Source organism: Apodemus sylvaticus, chromosome 13, assembly GCF_947179515.1.
Source record: "Apodemus sylvaticus chromosome 13, mApoSyl1.1, whole genome shotgun sequence".
Classification (NCBI taxonomy): Eukaryota; Metazoa; Chordata; class Mammalia; order Rodentia; family Muridae; genus Apodemus; species Apodemus sylvaticus.
The window spans coordinates 70,668,165-70,690,197 of NC_067484.1; the positions used below are offsets into that span (position 1 = coordinate 70,668,165).

General features: G+C 43.4%; 1 protein-coding gene and 1 non-coding gene across 4 annotated transcripts in view; one reads left to right on the plus strand and one right to left on the minus strand.

The window, feature by feature from the left end:
- Sil1 (SIL1 nucleotide exchange factor) overlaps nucleotides 1-22,033 on the plus strand; it is a 225,555-nt gene that overhangs the window by 174,773 nt on the left and 28,749 nt on the right. The window lies entirely within an intron of this gene.
- Nucleotides 6,543-6,642, minus strand: LOC127664282 (small nucleolar RNA U13). The gene has a single exon (XR_007973138.1). It is a non-coding gene; the product is annotated as a small nucleolar RNA U13 (small nucleolar RNA).

Here is a 22,033-nt window from a genome sequence, read left to right on the forward strand (position 1 = left end):
GGCTACTGAAATGTAATTTATTCCTTTACTTAAACACGATAACCACACAATTGAGGGTCACACATACTCATTTTCTGCTGTTTATTGCCTGAGTAGAGTAAGGTAGGTGAAGTTCTGTGTAACATATGCACAAGTTGGTATGGTGATCATTACCAGATTTGTATTTTCATTGCTACTTTCTTTTAAAAGTCCCTTTCCTCTTCAGGTTATTTTTATTGGCCTCTTTGTCACCTGATTCCATCCAATGGTGGCACATATAAGGGTCTGTCTACAGTCAGAACTACTGGGAGTCTTAGAAGAGTCCTTTTTGCTTCCATAGAAAGAAGTTTTAGAAAGCCTTGTAAATTTCAGAAGCCACAACAGCTTTTCTGCTTCTCTGCAAACTGGCCAGCTGTTTTTCTTTCCTCTCCTTCCTGTACAAAGTCTTTACATTGAACTGACAAGAGTTAAACTATCCAGAGCTATGGCGTGCATGCTCCAGTGAGCACTGGTTTTGCTGTTCTTGCATTCCCTTCTCACGCACCTTTGTTGTTTTGTACCTGTCTTTAATGACCTGTATTTATACTTACATGTGTATGAATTTTATGCACTTAAGTGTCGTGCTTTTATTTGAACTGTTCACAGTGTGTATGATGTGACGGAACTTAATCTAGTACGTAAAGGGATATACATGTCTCATCAGCCACAGAGAAGGTGTGTTCTATAACTGCTTTCCCTGGCGTCTACCTCAAAAGGTCCGCAGCAGATGTGGGGTTTTATACATTTCTTCAGTGAATAAATGTGTGCCTTAGCTCTGCATATGTCTGCCCTGTGCAAAAAGGACTCTTCTAAGACTCCCAGTAGTTCTGACTGCAGACAGACCCTCATATGTGCCACCATTGGGTGAAATTAGGTCACAAAGAGGCCAATAAAAATAACCTGAAGAGGAAAGGGACTTTTAAAAGAAAGTAGCAATGAAAATACAAATCTGGTAATGATCGACATACCAGCTTCTGCAACTTCTGCCTGTGCTGTCCTGCACATGTCCGCCCTGTGCGCTGTTGCCTGTGCTGTCCTTGCCTGTGCTCCTCCTAAGGTTTTACCAATCAATCTTTTAAAACTTTTTAGATTACTTTATGTATGTGATTATTTTGCTTGCATGTATGTATGTATGTATGCTACATGTGTGCCTGGGGCCCAAGGAGGTCGGAAGAGGGCATCCAATGCCCCAGAACTGGAGTAATGAATGGGTGTGAGCTGTCGTGTGGGTGCTGGGAACTAAACCTGGGTCGTCTGGAAGAGCACCCAGTACCCTTAACCGTTGATCCAGCATTCCAGCTCTATTTACAATTAATTTTTAACTATTTGGGCAGTGCCTTATTATGATGACCCATCTCTGTCTTTAGCCTTTAATTCCCAGGTTTCTTTGCTTACATCCCTCAATGGATTTCTCTGACAAGCTGCATCTTCTCTTCTTGCTTCCTGGTGGTTTTGTTTTCTTTTTTTTTTTTTTCAGTATTTCAATATCTTCTACTGTTTGGCCACTGCCAACTCTGTCTGTCTGTCTCTGTTCTTGTTTGTTTGTCTGTTTGTCTGTTTTTGGCAGGATTTCTCTGTGTAGCACTGTGTTTCCTGGAACTCACTTTGTAGACTAGATTAGCTTCAGACTCTCAGAGCTCCACCTGCCTGCACCTCCCGAGCTGGGAGTGTCCCCAGCTGTGCCCCCACGATGCCCAGCCTGCCTCTCTTGTCTCCATCTTAGCTCCCAATGATTGCTGTTGCTCGCCCTGTCCCTGCTGGGCCTGTGCCCTCTGTGTGTTTTCCCATCAGCCTCCATGCCCCTCACTCTGTGCCCTGAGGCACATACCTTCTAGTCCACCAAGATATGCAGAGTACACGGACTCTGTTCTGCCTCCAGTATGACTCACCAACCTTTATTTTCCTTCTCTTTATTTCCAAACTTGAAAGAATAAAAAAGGTTGCATTATGTTAACGCACTCATCTCCACTATATTTACAACCTGATTTCTGTCTCTCCATCCATGAATATTAGCAACAGTACTTTGCCATCATCAGTGCCTCTATAGCAGTCAACAGTATTAGCTGTGATATTCCCTGGAAACTGTACTTCTTGGCAGTTATGTCGTTATACACTCCTGTCTGTGATTATTTTGCCTCCCTTTTTTTCTGTGCTAGAGATCCAACCCAGGACTTCACACAGGCCAGCATGTGCTCTGCTCCTGAGCAGCATCTCCAGCCCACCTTTTCTTCTGCGGCAACACCATCCTCTACAGTCTTACAATTGTAGCTACTGGCCGAGATTCTTCCAGCCGTGTCCTCTCTGCTTACCCCCAATGACTTTCTTTTCTATGGTTTCATATAGTGAGTCACTCAAAAGTCTGCACTCAAGAGTCCAGTACTTGCCCTGAGATTTCCTCATGCTGGATTCCACTAGACTGTTTGAATCTCCCACTCTATGAGGAAAAAGTTGAATTCATTATTGTTTCTTTGACAAATTCGATTTTTCTTCCCACATTTTCTTTTCAGTTATTCCTATCACAGTTATTGTAGTTATTCCAGGTTGAAACTTCAATGGTGTTTGAGTCTCTCCCTTCCCTCTCTAGTGCTGAATGGTTCTTGTGGATTTTTATCTCCTTTATTGTTTTCTACTCAACCAGTTTCTCTTTTTCATTGACTTTAAAGAACCTTGATAAACTATTCCTCCGTTTTCATTGGTTTTAAAGAACCTTGACATTTTAAGTTCCATATCTTGTGCAGAGTGAGGCCCCTCCCCTGAGCTGGGGAGTGAGCCGTGAATAATCTAAACCAGGCATGGTAATCCCATTCTCTACGGCTGTGGGCTGATTTAGAGATGGGCGTTTGATCCAGTTCTGACTGGTGCAACATGGAGAGGTATTGGTGGACAGCGTTCTGTTAGGGTCTTGCTCCTGTGAGTAGAGAGCTCGGGACTCCTCTCCTCTGCTTGTTGCCCCGAGTGCCTCTGTTTTGGAACCACGCAGCTGCCTTGTACCAGTGAGGCTAGAAGGGAAAGGAGGAGCCGGCGAGCTGACAGAGCCTGTGTCCTTTCTGACACGGCAGAGACACTGTAGTGCTGTTTGGAAACATTCATTTTCAGCTTTTCTTGTAAAAACTAATTAGATGTTTTATTTAAATCACAGCTAATCATCATACTTATCCCTGTAACTGAACTTACTTTCATATTGAGGAATTTCCAAAATCTCTCTCAGATCTTTTTTTGGTTGGTTGGTTTTGTTGTTATTTGCTTGCTTGTTTGTTTGTTTGTTTTTCCAAGACACAGTTTCTCTGTAGCACTGGCTGTCTTGGAACTCTGTAGAATAGGCTGGCCTCAGACTCGCAGAGATCTACTTGCTCCTGCTTGCCTCTGGCTCCTACGTGCTGGGATTAAAGGCGTGCGCCGCCACCACCACCAGGCCCCTCAGTCCTTTTAAAATGTGTTATAGTCCTCTTGCTTCTTCAGAGTGCTTGTCTCAATGTGCAGTTGTGTACTTGTTTGATTACTTATTTATATCCCTACTGGGTAGTGCTTGGGAGGCTAGGACCCTTACATTTTTACTGTGCATTCATTATATATACAGGGCCTGGCATTAAATGAACGATCAGGAAGTAATTATGGTGAGGGAGAGTAAATGAAGAAACAAGTGACTGGTAGTGAGTCCTAGGAACTGAACCATTCACTCATCTCAGAGGACAACCACCTCTGCGGGCTGCGTGGAGAGTGCTGCTTTTATTATTAATGATGTAATAGTGGATGATTCAGACACCACACCTTGACCCTTTAAAACATAAGGCCATGAAAAGGAGTATGTTACCCCACTGGCTGAAGGCCCAGAAAACAGGAAGATAGAGATTGGGATGAGGTCAGACATGGGAGTTGCCAGCATTTAAATAAAAGTTTAAATGTGACCTGTAGGACCAATGTGACATCTTGCCTTAAGTTCTTAATTCTCTATACTCCTCCAGTGACAAGGGAGGTGCTCAAATCATGTTTCTAATAAATTGATTAGTGTAATAACCAAACTAGCTCAGGCAATTGAATAGCCATATTGCCTAAGCTGCATTCAAAAGCTGATTAGTGTTTTTCAGATGACAGTTAATGACAAATAGAAAATGAACTGTAAGCCTCCCTGTCTGCTTGAGTCTTGGGGAGGGAGGGAGGCACTATTTGCTAATGGACTTGCCCTCTGTGATGTGCCCCTGCCTCCCCAGACTTTTCACTACTGAATGCTCCTTTTATTTTCTTTCCTTGCTTAGCCCCAGCCCTCAACATTCTTTATCTTCAGTTTTATTAGCGTTTGTTGCCTAGACACCTAAACTGACTCTTTAATACTCTGGCGGCTTTGGAACTCACCAATTCCTCCATTTCTTCTCCAACAAACGTGAATGCTTTGGGGAGTGAGAATGGATACCCAAGTCCACAGCACTTTACAGAATATGAGTCTATACGACCGCTTCAAGCATAAATGGTCTAAAATAAAAATGAAAACCACTAAAAATCAGAGGAGAAGGGAGTAGCCAAGAGCAGGAACTTGTCATTTTCTGTATTTCGTTTCATTTTATTTTTCTTCTATTGAGTATGTATTATTTTTGTAATTAAAATTTAAAACAGTAACAAAACAAAGCAGAGTGGACCTGGGAGATTTCTATATCTAATAAATGTTTCAAGAGCCAAAATACCTGGAAACGCTAGATTAAATAAACTTTTCTATACACACTCAATTCAGCAGTCAGGAAATTGTAGGACAGTATCCGTGTATAACTTTAGGGGAAATGAGTAACACCAAACCTTTATGTGATAGCTCTGAAAGAAAGTACAGAAATTCTAAATTCAAATAAAATTTAAATCCTCATAGGCACAGGACACTGGAGCAGACAGCTGCCTGAGGGACCGTGCCGCCCTTGAGTGGCTGTGAGCTTCCAGCGTCAGCTCAAAAGTTACAGAAGAAAAAAAATTAAGACTTCTGAATGAGAGAACAGAAAAAAACTGAAATCTTCTAGTCAAAAGGAGTTGTTCACATGGTCTTGAATACAAAAAGAAATAGTCCTACTGAAGTTCTTCACCCAGGACAGCTCTGGAATATACTTGTTTTGAAAACCACATTCCTTTTTTTATATTCTGAAAAACCCAAACCAGTACACTATGGTTATTTCTATTTCTTCCTGTAATTACACATCGTTTGACTGTATTTTGAGCTGTTATTAAGTGTATGTATACTAGGAATGTATGGTTCTAGTGACCTCAGGTCTGTACTTGTGTCCTTAGAAGTATCTTTGCTCCTATGGTAGTTACTTTTGTCTTAAAGTTTGTTTGATATTAATACATCTACTAACCTTGTATTTTCTTGGGTGCATCTTTTCCATCTCTTTTCTTTGGGTCTTCATTGACACTATGTTTTCTATATGTCTTTTATTATGCAGCATATAGTTATATTTTGTATGTGTGGATATGTACATGTAGTATGTCTTAGTTACCTTTCTATTGCTATGAAGAGACACCGTAACCAAGTCAACTTATTAAAAAAAGGCATTCAACTGGGGACTTGCTCACAGTTTTAGAGGGTGAGTCCATGACCATCATAGCAGGTAGGCAGGCCGGCATGGCACTAGAGCAGTCACTAAAAGCTTTCATCCTGATTTGCAAGTTGAAAGTGGAGAAACAGTGACTGGGCCTGGCATGGGCTTCTGAAACCCTGAGTTCATCCTAGTGGCATACCTCTTCCAAGAAGGCCACACCTCATAATCTTCTAAGCACAGTTACAGCAGGTGTGAGGACCAAGGAGTCGATACAGGAACCTAAGGGCCATTCTCACTCAAATGACCACATGGTACATATGTGCTTGTGTGCATGTGTGTGCTCATTCTTATGCCTGCAGAGGCTGGGGTTTTATCAGTGGCTTCCTCAGGAGTTCTATACCTTATTTTTATTTTAAAATCAATTTATTTTGTCTGTATGCACGTTTTGCCTGCACATATATGTGTGTGTCACATGCATGCCTTGTGCTTGTTGCAGTCAGGAGAGGGCATTGGATCCCCTAGAAGTGGAGTGACACAGTTGTGATGCTGGGAACTGAACCTGACAAGTGCTCTTCACTGCTGAGCCATCTTCCAGCCCTCCGCTTTATTGAGACAGTGTCTCATGTAGGCCAGGCTATTTAAAACTCCCTCTGTAGCTAAGGCTGGCCTCCAGAGTGCTGGCTTACAGACACCATGATGAGCATATTGCTAGCTTTGTAATGTTGCCTTCTAGGGGCAGTTAGTTTTACCATTTTTTTCTAGAATGTTTTTATTCCTATCTAATTATCAGCAAATTTCATCATTATATGTCCAAGTATGATGTATTTTAATTTGTCCTCTTTGGCTCTTGGTGTGCTATTTTAAACTACAGACTTGAGCTATGGAAATTTTCTGGTTTATTACCAGTACTATGTGGTTCATTGGCTCTCCCCCATATTCTCTATTTGCGGATGATATTAGGCCATCTGTTTCTAACATCTCTCAAGTATTCTTTTTTTTCTCTTTTTCCCGTGTCAGATGGATTATGTGCTGACATCATGACAAAATTTGAGGCGACACATTTCACAGTAGCTGAAAACCTGCTCATTAGACTTAGAAAACACGAGAGGGTCTCTTCCTAAGTGCCGTTCATTGTCTTTGTCTTCCTGGACGATTCCTTTCACTTAACAGGGTTTTTTTCTTACGTGTGTTTTATGTGTTTATCACATCCATGAAGTTCTTTTTAGTATTGGATGACTGTATTCTTTACTTCTAGGAGTTTCCTGCTAATTATTGCTTTAATTGAATTAAAAATTCAATATGTAGCATTTTGATTATTGTTCAATTGAAATGATTTAAATTTTAATTGTGGTTTCTTTGGTTCATATGAAATTATATTTCTCAATTTCCAAATATAGGAGAAAGTTTGTAGTCATTGTTTTTGTTATGAATATTGAGGCTGTAGCCAGATAAATGCCCTTAATTACTAGACATTTGAAAGAAGTGGAGATTTTTGATAGGCTTGGTTTTCTGTTGTGGTTTGGATCAATGTCCCCTAAAGGTCTGTGTATTAGAAAGGCTTGGACTGCAGGACAGCACTCTTCGGAGATAACCCCTAGGAAAGGGGCACTAATAGGCAATACCACTGAGATAATCCCTGGAAGTGGACTGTGGGACACAGGTAGTCTCTGCCTGCATCCCAGCTCATGAATTTAGTGGTTTGCTCCAGTACAAGTGAGTTGTGCTCACCAGGGACTGACAGCAATGGGCTGATTGTGGGCTGAGACCTCTAGAATTATGAATCAAAATATTCCTTTTCTCTTTATAAATTGACACCCTCAGGTATTTCATTGTAGTAATGTGAAGCTGACTTATACAGTAAATATTCTTCTTTTGTAAATGTTCCGAATATATATGCATAAAAAGAATGTGCATTCAGTTCTCCAAGAACACAGTATCTCTCATGTAACCCCTTCCTTCCACTATGTTAAGACTTGGTGATAGTGCAGAAACAATATGTATTTATGTAAACCATGGTTTGTATTGCGAAGTATAATCTTTCTTACCCTAGCTAACAGAATTGGTACAGCAGCAAGCCCACTTCCCAGTCACAAGGCAGACACAGGTAATCAATAGTTGCTTACACTCTGACTTAGCCATTTGTTCAGTAGAATAGGGTAACATACATTTTTAAGTTTAAGGGGATTGTTGAAATGGAAGCCCATCATAAGTCAATACATATATGAATCTATGTAGATATGTGTTCACATATTTATTATGTACATACTGTGCATCTAGATGCACATATTATGTGAGGTGTCAAACTTCATTTTTGTTTGTCTAAAAATGTCACAACTCCCCCTCCATCTAATTTTGAGTTCCTCCAGAAGTTTCTATTATTTTGCATGATTATATGTGTAGTTGTGACTAAGACCTATTTTCTTCTTGAAATTTGTTAAACTTACTCAGTCTGAATTTGTTTCTTTCATCTTTCTAGACTATTCTTAGCAGTCTCTCAAATACAGTTTCTGCTGTCTCTTATTTCTGGGGCTCCAACCAACTGTACACTGGGCCTTCTTACTCAGTGTCCTGGGTTCTAATCTGTTGATTAGTTTCTTTCTATGTTACATCCCTGCTAAAGTCTAGATAATATTTTTTGTAGATCATTTTTTGATTTATTTAAATTTCCTCTGCTGTATCAAATTTACTATGGAATCTGTTCATTAAATATTTAGCTATGGGCTTATAATTCTATAATTCTAATTTTAGAAGTTTGTGTGTGTGTGTGTGTGTGTGTGTGTGTGTGTTTCACTGATTCATGTGCACTATGCGCACATGAAAGGCTGCCTGTGTGGAGGACAGTTTCTGTGCCTACACTGTGGCTGGAGTCCTTGTGGTGTCTTCCCTCTTGTGTTTATTTCTTCCTTTCTTCTCAGTTTTTGTTTGTTTGCCTGCTTTTGTCCTTTTGGTGTTTTGAGACCATCTGAATCTATAGTTCAGGCTGTCGTTGAACCCTTGAACTCACTATATAGCCCAAGGTGGCCTCAAATGTGCAGCCATTCCTTAGTGTTGGAGCATAGGCCTGTGCCGCCACGCATGGCCTACTCATTGTTTTTTAAAAAATCATTTGACTCCAACAAGGAAATTTCCTCCTTTTAGAAAAGATTGATATTATCTTCTGGCACATGCCCAGAGTTAATTAATAATCCATCTCACACAAAGCTCACAACTCAACACTTCAGGCACTCAGGGATGTAAGTCAACATGGTGGCTCAAGCTCCTGCCTTGTTCTGAGCTTTTCACCCGTTCTCAGTGCCACTGCTGCACAGTTCTCGTTCACACGGGTGCTGACTCACTGTTAACTGGGACCCACGGCCTTAAACTCCTAACGGGGAGAGGATTCTCATGTTGGGAGGCAGCTCTTGACTTTGGCATAGTTAGTAGCTTTTCTGTACACAGGAGCAAGCCCAAAGTCAGTGTCTGTGACTTGACTCCCGGGCCTGAGTGGCTCCACTGCTGTCCTCCTCAGGTCCTCTCTTCCTCAGCTTTGCTCTGATAACCTTCCTGCTTTTCCTTTTTGAGACAGGATCTTGTTTATGTAGCTAACCTCAGATGTTCAGTCGGCTCTGTGTTAGCATGTGTATAATGAGGAATTTTGTTGCTTTTTTATGCTATTGACATTTTTTTGAAGGGGCTATATAACAAGACTTTATTCGGAGGGCATAAAAAGAAAATCTTTAAGTTTTTTGAAGTTAAAACTTCAAAATTATAGTTATAATAACTTTTCAAAAGATAGGTGTGTCTGAATGTTATTGTAAATATCTTCTGACTGTTGATAGAAACAGACAAAACCAAAATAAGCAAAAATCAAACCCTTACTAAAGTCTTAAATGCATACAAACAAAGTTAGGCCTTCCCTCTTCCTACTATAGTGGTTCTAACAACACCACATTCTTCCATTTGTATCTGTGAATTTAATGATGAAGCATGATGCTGGCATTTAATTGAATTGTATGTGATTTATTTATGTATATGTATGTATATTTGCTTAGTAGGTATGATAAAAATGTGTGTGTGTGTGTGTATCAATTTCATTAAGGGCTGTATTAGGAATTTATAGTGAATTTTATTTTTTTTCCTATCTATTCAGATGGTCATGGCGACTTTTTCTGGGTCATTGTGTTATATATCACTATTTAACAAATTTCTATAAACTAATTGATTGTGAACAATGAACAGGTATTACATCACAGTCTCTATGGGTTAGGAGTCCACATATGATTTAACATATATGTCTAGATGTGTCCTCTGAGCTTCTGTAGCACACACAGTGTGTTACCTGGGACTGACTTGAGTCTTATGTGATACTTGACTGGGAAATATCTTCCTCTGAGCATGTGTGATTGTGAGCAGAATTTAGTACTTTATAGATCATCAGACAGAAGGTCCTTCAGCTCCTTGTTACATGGCCACTGCAGTAAACTGCTCAGGCCATGGTAGTCAGTGTCTTCCGACAGAGAGTGAAAGTATTTGCTGGGGAAACCCGATGGCCTGGGTTTGACCTCAGCACCCATGGTGGCAGGAAGAGCCAACTCCTAAAAGCATATGCTTAGATACTTACTTAGGTACCTACCTTCACACACTCTTAAAACTTTGAATTAGATGACACTTAAAAAAAAAAAAAAAACACTAAGGGGAATAGAGAGATAGCTCAGCAGTTAAGAGCTCTGACTGCTCTTCCAGAGGTCCTGAGTTCAATTCCCAACAACCATATGGTGGCTCACAACCATCTGCAATGGGATCCAATGCCCCCATCTGGTGTGTCTGAAGAGAGCAACACTGTGCTTACATACATAAAATGAATAAATCTTTAAAAAAAAAAAACACTAAGGAAAATAGTTCTCAGCAAAACATATGTTTTATGTTTGTGTATGTATATGGTGTGTGTGTGTGTGTGTGTGTGTGTGTATGATGGTGCATGTATGTGTGTCCAGTGTACATGTGCCTGTGGAGACCACTGGTGAGCCTGGAGTGTTATTGCTTAAATGCTGTCCACCTTGGTTTTTTAGACAGTCTCTCACTAGGAACTCTGGGACTCAGGTAGCCTCCTGTCCCCACCTCTCCAGCACTAGGATCACAAGTGTGAACCACCAGGGCAATAATGTTGCTAAGTGTCAAATTGGGGTCCTCCTGCTTGTGTGACAATAACTAGATGTTAATCCTGCAGTGTAGTCACATACACAGCCACATACATCTTGCCACTTTACTATGTTCTGTTTGGTAGAGGAAGTCAAATATTGACACTCTAGATCGGGGTGTATAGTTTCAGTCTACACATTATAAGTTTGGCTGCAAGTGACATAAAATGGCACAAACATAATAGATGTAAAGTTTCAGGTCAGATCCTAGGGCTAGGTGGCAGCTTTGTTTCAGGGAGACCCTGGGGTTTTCAGTTCCTTTCAGCCATACTGTGGCACCATGTCTAAGAAGTTATCTTTTCGCCAGGCAGTAGTGGCGCACACCTGTAATCCCAGCACTCTGGGAGGCAGAGGCAGGCGGATTTCTGAGTTCGAGGCCAGCCTGGTCTACAGAGTGAGTTCCAGGACAGCCAGGGCTATACAGAGAAACCCTGTCTCAAAAAAAAACCAAATCCAAAAAAAAAAAAAAAAGAAGTTATCTTTTCCTCCGAAGGTCAGGGAAGAAAGGAGCTCTAGAAGAGGAGACAGCAATGCTCCCTGGGAGGATGACAGACAGTCAGATAGCATCCTGCCTGTATCACACTGGCCAGCCCCACTGCCAGGGAGGTTGAGGAATGCTGTCTTTATTTGCTCAGCAAAATTCCTGTTACTGTGGAGGAATGCAAAACAGCCATGGGCACCACTGAGAGTGTCTACCCCACGTGGCTTTAAGTCAGATAAGGTTTATTTCCTCTGTGATTTGAAAAAATATTTCAGAATGTTACCTGGATTTTGAAATTTGAAAAGATAATTCAAGACATCATCCACTCAGCTGCTACTACTGCTGCTTTTTTCTTTTTTTCTTTTCCTTTTCCCTTTCCTATTTGATGCTAGGATACTTTAGTTTTATAGTGCTGAAAATTGACAAAGTCTAGAACTTTCTCTAGCCAATTACATATTCCACTATTTAAAGGTTCATTTTCCTTGTCAACCCTCACTGAGTTTGGAATCTCCCCAAAGGTACACTTCTGGGGGTATCTGAGAGTATCTGCGGACAGCTTTAGCCTAGGGATGCCCCATACAGACTGTGGGTGGTAACGCGCATGCCTGGGAGAGGTAAGCTGAGCATCCATAGCTGTTGCTCTGCTTCCTGACTGCAGACACGGCACAGCCGGCCTCTCCACACTCTGCAGCCATGCCCACCCTCTGCCGTGGGGCTGGGCCCCGTCCTAGTTGTAAGCCACGTGCACTCTCCTGCCCACAGGCTGTCTCTGCAATGTGTTTTGTCACAGCACCTAGGAGACTGACTAATGCCATCATGGAGGCACAGACTTGGCCCTGGGTTTGTGATTTTTATAAGATTAATATGGGTATGGTGGTACATGTGTAAATCTGATTATAAGCCCTATGCTTGAGAAATTGAGGCAGGAGGATTACTATGGATTAGAAGCCAGCCTGGGCTACATAATGAGTTAAGGCCAATATGGGCTATATAGCAAGACTATATATTAAAAAGAAAATCAGCAGGACATAGTGGCACATGCCTCCTGTAGTCCCAGCATTTAGGAGTCAGAGGCAGTAGAGTTTGAGGCCTGGTCTATAGGGAGAGTTTCAGGCCATCCAGAGGAAACACTGTCTTTTAAAAGGAAGGAAGGAAGGAAAGGAAGGAAGGAAGGAAAGAAAAGAAAGAAGGAAGGAAGAGAAAGAAAGAAAGAAAGAAAGAAAGAAAGAAAGAAAGAAAGAAAGAAAGAAAAGAAAAGAAAGAAAGAAGAGAGACTAAAAGAAACAAAGAAAATTATGCACGTGTTTTACTCTGTGTGTGTGTGTGTGTGTGTGTGTGTGTGTGTGTGTGTGTGTGTGTGTTTTACCTGTTCTGGAAGTTAAACCCAGGGCAAATTTGTTACTATGTGATTTTTTAATTCTTATTATGTATTTGTTTATTTCTTATTTTAGCTGCTCATGCCAGGCGAATACTCTACCACTGAACTACGTGTGGCCAAAGGGCCCATGCAGTCATGTCACTTGATGTCAATGGAACGGGCAAGTTTGAAAAGCACTGGACAAGGAGGGCAGAACTAACCTAGGCCAGATGTGCAGGACATGAGAGCAGGAAGCTTGGGAGGGCCCAGGGCTTCTATATAATACAACATTTAATTACTGTAACAACCTGTACACTGGCTTTACACAGGAAGGATAGATACTGAAGGCCCACAGATGATTTATGGAAGAATTTAAATCCCCATGACCAAACCTGTGTTCTCTGTAGTGTGAGGCTCTGACAGATTCTCACAGAGAGCCACATGTTTTGAATGTGTGCTTATTCTACAACACTATACAACATTTGAATCTGATATTGGAGGGTTATGGAGAATGATGTGGAAAGAGAAGGGTTGGGTTTTATGGGAGTCTCCTTATTCAGGCTGGTTTCCATATCCAGAATAGTGGTCAAGATGCAGCTTTGTGGGTGCATGAGATGTGCCCCAGGAGGTGTCTTAGTCTGTGTTCAATTGCTGTGGTGAAACACCATGACCAAAGCAACTTGGGGAAGAAAGGGTTCGTTCAGCATCTGCTTCTGCATCACAGATGATCATCAGAGGATGTCGGGACAGGAACTCAGGCAGGCTGGGAACCTGGAGGCAGGAGCTGAAACCATGGAGGGATGCTGCGTATTGGCTCCCTCCTCTCTGATGACCCTGGCTTGTGTCAAGTTGACACAGGAGGTGGCTGTGAGACAGTCTAAGATTAAGCCTCAATAACAGCTCGATAATTGCAGGCTCTCCCATTGGGAGTGTGGCCTAAGACCAGCTCCGACCCACTTGAGAAGTGGGAAAGGGAGGAAGCTCAGTTGGTAGCGTGCACCAGCAAAAGGACCTGGGTTCAGATCCTCAGCATCCATGCAAAAGTGCGGCATGTGTGTCTGTAACCCAGAGCTGGGGAGGCAGAGACAGGAGGAGCCTGGGCCTTGCTACCCACATAGACAGTTTAGCTGAACTGGTGGGCTCCAGATTCCATAAGAGACCTTGTGGAGTGGGGAGTGGGAGAGGGAGGGAAAGAGAGAGAAGGGGAAAGGAGGGGGGAGGGGAGGGAGGGAGAGAGGGGGGAGGGAGAGAGAGGGAGAGAGAGAGAGAAGATGTATGGAGTGGTTGAGAAAAACTGTCTTATACATGTATGCACAGGCAGACACACACACACCACACACACACACACACACACACACACACACACACATACACACAACACACCATGTGGGGGAAAAAGGAATAACCGTGATTTGACTAGAACAAGCATGTTTTAATTTAAAAAACTATCAGCAAGGCAGTGGCAGCACATGCATTAGTCCCAGCACTAGGGAGGCAGAGGCAAGAGGGTCCCTGTGAGTTCAAGAACAGCCAGGGCTTTTTCTCAGAAAAACTCTGTCTTGAAGAAAACAAAACAAACAAAATAAATAAACTATTCCTTCTGAGAGGTTTTTCTCTGAGGTCATGAGGTCTAGGATGGGACTCTTCCTACACTGAATTTATAAGCCTCCTGTCAAGTACTTTTCAAAAACATTTTATAGCCGGGCAGTGGTGGTGCACACCTTTAATCCAAGCACTTGGGAGGCATTTTGATCAGCTAAAACTTTCTTTCCCAACTCCATTTCTGTTGGTAACAGTATCCATTACTTAGTGAGGAGAATTGTGAAGGCCAGGGAGAGGCAGTAATTGAGAGATGGCAGGAGATAGTGACCCTGTGCCCTCTGACTCCCTTCCTTTTCAGCCCTACACTGGCGTCTTAGTGGGGGAGTTTCAGTTTCAGGAAGCGGGCTTTATCTTATCTCAGAAGCATGCAGTGTGTCTAGTGAGCAGCACTGAGTAAAGACACTATTATGTGCCTGCAGAACAGAAGGATTTCCTTGTATTGGACCATCCATAGTCCCTTTGTTTCTGGGAACTCTCCAAGGGTGGCTTCCCAGGCTGTTCCCCCCATTGCATTCACTTGCACATACAACCTAGAGGTTTAAGGCTAGTTTATTTCTATCCTATGTTCTCCCCCACCTTTACTCAGCAATTTAATCAGGTGGTCCATTGCCACACAGCCACGCTGCTGGAAAGGATCAGACCCTAGTGCCCGAGCCTCCATCCAGGGCATCTGGTCCCCAGAAAGCACATCGCCTTGAGCCTGCCTATGATGACAAGATGACTTAGACTATAGACTTCTGACCCATAGTCTGCTCTGTACCGAACCAACAAAATGAGAATATAGAAGACTGTAGGCTTAAAAGAATAAAACAAAGCAAAATAAAGGAGGGAAACAGCTGGCAGACATCAGAACTGAAGTGAAAGCGTCTGCCAAGTCCCCTGTTACCTCTGTGAGCTAGTCCTCCAGGTTCACACCACAGCAGTTGAGACCAGAGCCTGCTGAAGTGGGGCATAAGAGGGGAGCTCTGGGGGTCCTAGAGGAATGCCATCCTAGTGGTTACGCTGCAGCCATACTCTGAGCACACCCAACTTAGAGTGGAGCTGAGAGTCAAAGAAAGCGAAGGCTGAAGAGGAGACGGACCTGGAGCACTCGGTGGACAAGAGTAGGTAAGCTTTGGAGCATGTGTGTCACTTAATATGGAGTCCTTGCTGCTTACTTGCTTTGCCAAGGAACTGAGAACAGCTGATTAGTGGCTGGATGAAGGGCCTCACTTCCCACTCAGTGCCTCTGCAGAAGAGATTTGTTCAAAACCACCCAGCCAGCTGGAAGCAGAGTGAGAAGATGAGTCAGAGGCTCAGGTTCCAGGCTAGGATGCAGCATTTCTTGCCCAGTTAGAGAACTCCAGGGATCCTGCAAGGATCACACAAAGCCCCCTTCCCAGCCCTGTGACTCATGTGAATTGTTACTTTGTAAAGGTATTACTGGAGGCTGATCAAGCGAGAGGGTGCCCCAAACAGCAACTGGGCGTGCTACAGGAAGTCCAGCCTTTATTCCATTCTTCCTTTTGTCTCCATATTCCTCCTCGCTGCTGCAGCCTGTCCACAGATAGGTCTGTAATCGCCCAGAGGTCTCTTTCTCTTGCTATGGCTGCTCTTTTTGGTTTTTCAAGACTAGGGTTTCTCTGTGTAGCCCTGGCTGTCCTGGAACTCACTCAGTAAACCAGGCTGGCCTTGAACTCAGAAATCCGCCTGCCTCTACCTCCCAAGTGCTGGGATTAAAGGCGTGTGCCACCACCCCCAGGCCTTTTAACAAATGGTTGTTGAGCCACCATGTGGTTGCTGGGAATTGAACTAAGGACCTCTGGAAGAGCAGTCAGTGCTCTTAACCACTGAGCATCTCTCCAGCCCTGCTATAGCTGCTCTTGGTTCTGTGTTCTTGAAGTCTGTACACGAAGGCTCCCTAAACCCATGCAGCTAAGAGATGTGAAAGACTTCTTTTCCCATGGAATATGGGAATATTGATTACTGTCTGAGTTAATTTACTTAAATGTTGTATCTTTAACTCTGATTGGTAACATAGTCACATGGCACAAAAGGGCACAAAGGGGCGTGGTGACTCCCAAGCCTCCCTGTGCCAGGTACCCTCCCCTGAAGGCAGCCTCTGTGGGTGTTTCTGCCAGAGACTTTTATTCATGTTTGACTCATTTTTACATAAAAGGCAAATACATGATTCTTCTTTGTTATTAAGTGCCTTTTATTTAATTAACTTTTTAGTTGGTGTGCAAAAAATATGTTTCGTTTTAATGTTTTTATATATATACAGTCCTGTACTTTGCTCATTTGTAGACATGATTCTATAACACATCTTTTCTCATCCAGCAATATACTTTAAACATCATGCTTTATCAATCCATGAAGATGTTCTTAGGAGGTAATTTTTTTTTTTTTTGTAATTATAAAATGGCTTAGCTGGAAGTTTTTGAGAAAATGCTTACCTTGACACATTTTAAAATGACAGTGCTCTAATTAATTAGACTTATTACTAGGCAAAATTTATTGTTCGAATGGAGGAGGTATTTGATTGTTGTGTCTATGAAATGATTACTGGTGGCTTTTTAAAGCCAGTATGACTCACAAAGCATGTTTGATGTTAAGTTTGGAACGACTGTCATTAGTCCTGATTGGGAGTTTGTGTAATTCAAATCTTATTTTGAAAGCTGCTAAGGCACAAAGCAGCCACACGCATCTCCTTGGCTGCAGTGCTTCCCTATGGGTCCATTTTAAGAAAGCCAGTGCAGAGCCCACTCTGGGTAGACCCCAGCCACTGGGAGCTGAGCTGTAGACTCACAACAGGCCACGAGCTGTGACTTCATAGCTGCAAAAAGTAAGAGCAAGAAGCCTGCCTGTAGTGCGCATTGCCTTGTTGAACCCACTGATGAGTCGGCCTGCCCTCCAGACCAGGAGGTCAGCTGGCTAAGCCCTGGCCACCTCTCTGCTCATGCTCCATGTAAAGAGACTGTCTTCAGGATACAGGAAGTGATTGAGCAGACCCTGAGTACTTGTCAGGAGAGCTAATAGTGCTTTTGGGAGAACCAGGCTGCTTGTATATAAGACAAAAGCTATATTTCTTATCTTGTAGAGAAGTGGGGCAGCTTAGACTCCTCGGGGATAGCTGGAGACCTTCAGAGGTCCTGAATGCCAAAACCATGTGGTCTTCTCCTTCCCCTCCTGGATAGATTACTTAGAATAAAATAACTCTAAACTTTAAGTTAATTAAGTCCACGAGTCCCAAAATGGATGACTAATTATATTTCTTAAAATAATATTTAAAATATCAAATCAGCTCCATTTATTTCCACAGTTTTTAGGATATCCATGCTTTTTCCAAGGATTCCGTGACTCTCTTTGTTATATCATTAACTCTAGGAGTGGCTGTTTCTCCAAGGGACCACCTTCTTATGGTTTTATTGTGGGGCGGGGGGGATTAGAATTATGATGTCAAAAATGAAGTTACTAAAAAATGTTCTTTTACTTAAAAGTATCTTTATGCGAACAAAAAATTTAAATACCTCTGAAGATTTTTTTCAAGAAATATATCTTGTTTTTTAGTACACTGATGAAATCAGCCCTAATTTCAGTTCAACTAGTGTGTAAAAACACACAGTGAGTGATTATTAGTCCCTGAAGGAGGCAAGACAGATGGAGCCCAGAATGGAATTGGCTTTATGATTAATTGAATCCTTAAAGAGTTGAATAGAGTTAGAGTTGATCTGGCCCAATCAGCGCCCTGAGATGTCAGGTGCTGTCCTGAGCATAGGAGAGAAAAGGACACAATGGCCTAGATTTATTCTCTACTAAAACGGACTGGGTATATGCAGCACACAGTCCGGGTTTAAACCGTTGATGCAGGGTAATTGGAATAGAAACAAACAATCTTAGAACCAGACCACAGGTGCTGTGCAAGTTGCCTCTTAAATCAATCACGATTTGTTTTGAGGGTTCTTTAGGAGTGAATCACTGAAACTCAGACACATCTGGAGCTGTCCAGCTAGGAGCGGAGAGGGAGGAGGGCTGAGAGCGGCTTGCAGTTGGGAACTAGGTGTAATTCCAGATTGTCTTTCTGTCTTTGAGGGCAGAAGTCTGCCAGAGAGGATTGTAATGTAATTTTGTTCTCTCTCTCTTTCTTTCTTTCTTTCTTTCTTTCTTTCTTTCTTTCTTTCTTTCTTTCTTTCTTTCTTTCTTTCTTTCTTTCTTTCTTTCTTTCTTTCTTTCTTTCTTTCTTTCCAGCAGAGTTGCATAATATATAGGTTCAAAATAACTCCATAGCGAATAGATGGGTGTGTTCTTTTTTAATGTTTGGAGCAAACAGATACCTAGGGTAGCTCCTACTACGGGGGCCTTGCAAAGCAGGGAGAGGGGAAAAAGCCACCCTGATGCCATTGGATCACCAAGTCTGTCAAGACCAAGGGCTCTATGGAGTCATGCTAGGAGGGCTTGTTAGCCAAACACTGTCTGGTAGGCTAGATGGCCTGGGATTTGCCCTCAAAACCAGGCTGAGTTGAGGGAGGAAGGAAGCCACAGTTCCTCCCAACACCATCTGACCAGTCTTTAGCCACAGTGTGGTGAGACATCACACCCAGACCCCAGGGTGACTCTGAGATGAGCTGGGAAACTGACAGATGAAACAGACTCGTCTATAGAAAGCTGATGATAGCATCTCATTTTATTTCTCTAGGATTTTAATTTCCTTTGTGTAAAAACAAGAGTAACAGACAGCTAAGGCACTCGCTGGTGAGTTAAGTGTCTTTCACGTGCCGACACCCATGCCAAGTCCCTGGCAGATGGTAGGTGTAAGGATAAAGCCTCACTGCATAGCAAGGCCCACCTTTACCTTTGAACTAGACTGTTTTCCTCTCTGTGTATTTTCCATTTTGAGCTCCTGTGAGTCAGGCTGCAGGCAGCTCATTTACATAAGAGTCAGCCAGAAGAAAAGCAGTTGAAGTCTGCTTTCATTTTGTGGTGGGATGTGTTTTCCTGTTGAGTTGCTAACCAGGCAGGTCAGTGGGAATCAAGGGCTCTCACACATCCCTAGATTGAAACCAGCACAGCAAACAGGAGGGTAAGGAGAAGGGAGAAAGGGAGGAGGAGATGCATCCGTGCTGACAGTTCTCAGCTGAACACACTTAAAGGCGCTATTCCCAGGGGAAGGAGAGGAGGCTCCTTACTCTCACATTAGCAAAGTTAAAATCAAGACCCAGATCTAACCCTTGTGTTAGGAGGTATCTACCAGGGAAGACTACTTAGACACGGGTTCAAGCCAACAGAAAGTCTTGATTAGCTGGCTGGTGACTATACTGTGTGTTTGGGACCTGAGTGCAGCCCAGTGCACTCATGGTGAGCTTTTAAGCACAAGAACTTCATCCTGGGTTGACACACCTTGGTTACCACAAACAGTTAGCCAGAAGTGGAACTGGAGAAGCCAAAAAGCAAGGTTAGTACATGTGGAGACTTTCCCAGCACTGTGCCGTTCCTGGATCAGGTCGTCGCTCTCTGTTGGGCTGGTAGTGCTGACTTAGGGTTAGGGTTAGGGTTCCGAGGCCTGCATGTGCCTTCCCTTACGAACTAGCTGTGCCTACAGTCCGGGATCTGTTACACAGGAAGGCTCCACTTCCATACTGCCATGCTGTGCATTATGGTGATCTCACCGGCTACTCTGATTCTCACGTCCATGGAGTTTAATTTGCCTGTCCTGCTGAGGTCCCCTTTGTGGACCCCGAGCCCCAGACAGCCTGCAGTCGGATGAGGGGTGTGTCCTCCTCCACAAGCTGCCTCACATCCCCACTTAGGCCCTAGGAATAAGCAACACTTGGGCTTTTCTCTCTGCTTTTGTCTGGGTCTGAGCCGTGACAGGAGCATGGCAATATCATTCCTCATTGCCTGAAACTCCGAGGCCTCACGCGCGGGGAGAGGGAAGCTCTGCTGGTACAGTATCAGTCTTCCCTTAGAAACACGCAACCCTTGCCTGCCATCCAGGGTCTAGGGAGCATCCTCACGTACTGGAGCCTGCTTCTCAGCTGCCATCTGCCTGCCTTGAGCACTGTTTCTCCTGGGGTTCTGTTAATGTTTCTGCTCTGCTTAGTGACCAGAGGACCACTTAGCTTCCTTATTCTGTTGGTTATATAAAACGGAAGAGGAATATTTTTTTAATGTTTTCTTATCCTTTAACTTCTTAGGCTTTCATTGGAACCTAACCAGGAAAGCATTCTAGCCAGCCACCTTCCCAATCCTCCAGCAGAGCTCATGGTGATTAAAAGCCTTTATTTTGGTGTCCAGGGTGACACAGCTCATAGCCATCCTGTTCCATCTGTCTATGGGCAAGGGATGTACCAGGACAGCTGGGCTCTTTCCAACAGAGGCCGTTCACATAGGGATGGATAGTTAGGGCCTGGCAGGAGGCTTGTGTGTGAGAGACTCCCTCTGCTTGGCAGTGTCAGCTTTGGCAGTCACAGTTCCTGCCGGACCTCCCTGCCCTCCTCTCCACCTTGTCCCCTGGACTCTGTCGTACCCAGGTGGATGAGTGGCTGCCTGCAGCAAGGGTTGGTGCACGGGGTACTCATCACAGTAGAACGGGCTTGCGGGACAGGCATCCCCAATATGTCTCCCAGAGGGAGAAAGTCTGGTCCTTGCCTTGCGCCCTTTCTGCATGGCACGATGGCCTCTGGACAGCTTCATGAATGTGACTCAGGAAGGGGAGGTGTAAGCCAGGCTGCAGCCATGACTGAGAGCTTCTCGCTGAGGAAGATGCTTTGGAGAATTGTGCCTGGTGCCATTTACTAGCACAGGTGTCGTGTTAACAGTTCAGTTCCCTGAAGAACCATACTGGGAAGAAGGGCAGCAGATAATGCATAGCTAAAGATGCAGGGACCCAAGGGCTAAATACCAGGGTCTCACTGACAGTACAGTAACCCTGGCCACGCCCCTGGGTCTCACACTCTTATTTGACAACAGGGAAATTCTGCTGAGGGGACAGAGAGATAGATGAGATGCCACTATAAGATGTTGCGATTGTCTTGAAAGAAGAGCAGTCTGGCTCTGCCAGTTGTTTTAATAATGACACTTGGAAATCAATAGGGCAGCACTCTGGGGCCCGTGTACTGCCCACGCATTTGTTTTCCTGTTGACTCTCACCTTTCCTCATGCCTGCAGAGACAGGCTGCCTTCAGCGCGTGGAATATCTTGCTTGTGGGCAGGAAGGAGTGTTGAGGGAGTGAGCATCCATGGGCTGTGGACAGGAGAGATGCCTTTGGCCACTGTGATGGAGGCACACAGGAAGCCAGCTCATCTGACAAATGTTTACTCAATTGTGTCTCTGTTACGCTCTCAGGAGACAGAAAGATGCATTTGGCACAGCTACTGTTTCAAAATGTTTAGTCAGGGGAAGAAATGAAGAATGCCTAGCTATACAAGCACCTATATAGCAGGCATCAAAGCAACACATCTGCCATATATACTCATTGGATCTTGGCAAGTAAATGCTCTTATGAAAGAAATACAATTATCATTTTCAGTTTATGCATTAAGAAAATGAGGCTTACAAGAAGCACCTAAAGAAATGTTCAACATCCTTAGTTATCAGGGAAATGCAAATCAAAACAACCCTGAGATCCCACCTCATACCAGTCGGAATGACTAAAATAAACAACTAAGGTGACAGCAGATGCTGGAGAGGAACACTCCTCTGTTGCTGGTGGGATTGCAAGCTGGTACAACCACTCTAGAAAATAATTTGGTGGCTCCTCAGAAAACTGAACATAGTATCTGAGGACCCAGCTATACCACTCCTGGGCATATACCGAGATGATGCCCCAACATGTAATAAGGACACATGCTCCACTATGTTTGTAGCAGCCCTATTTATAATAGCCAGAAGCTGGAAGGAACCCAG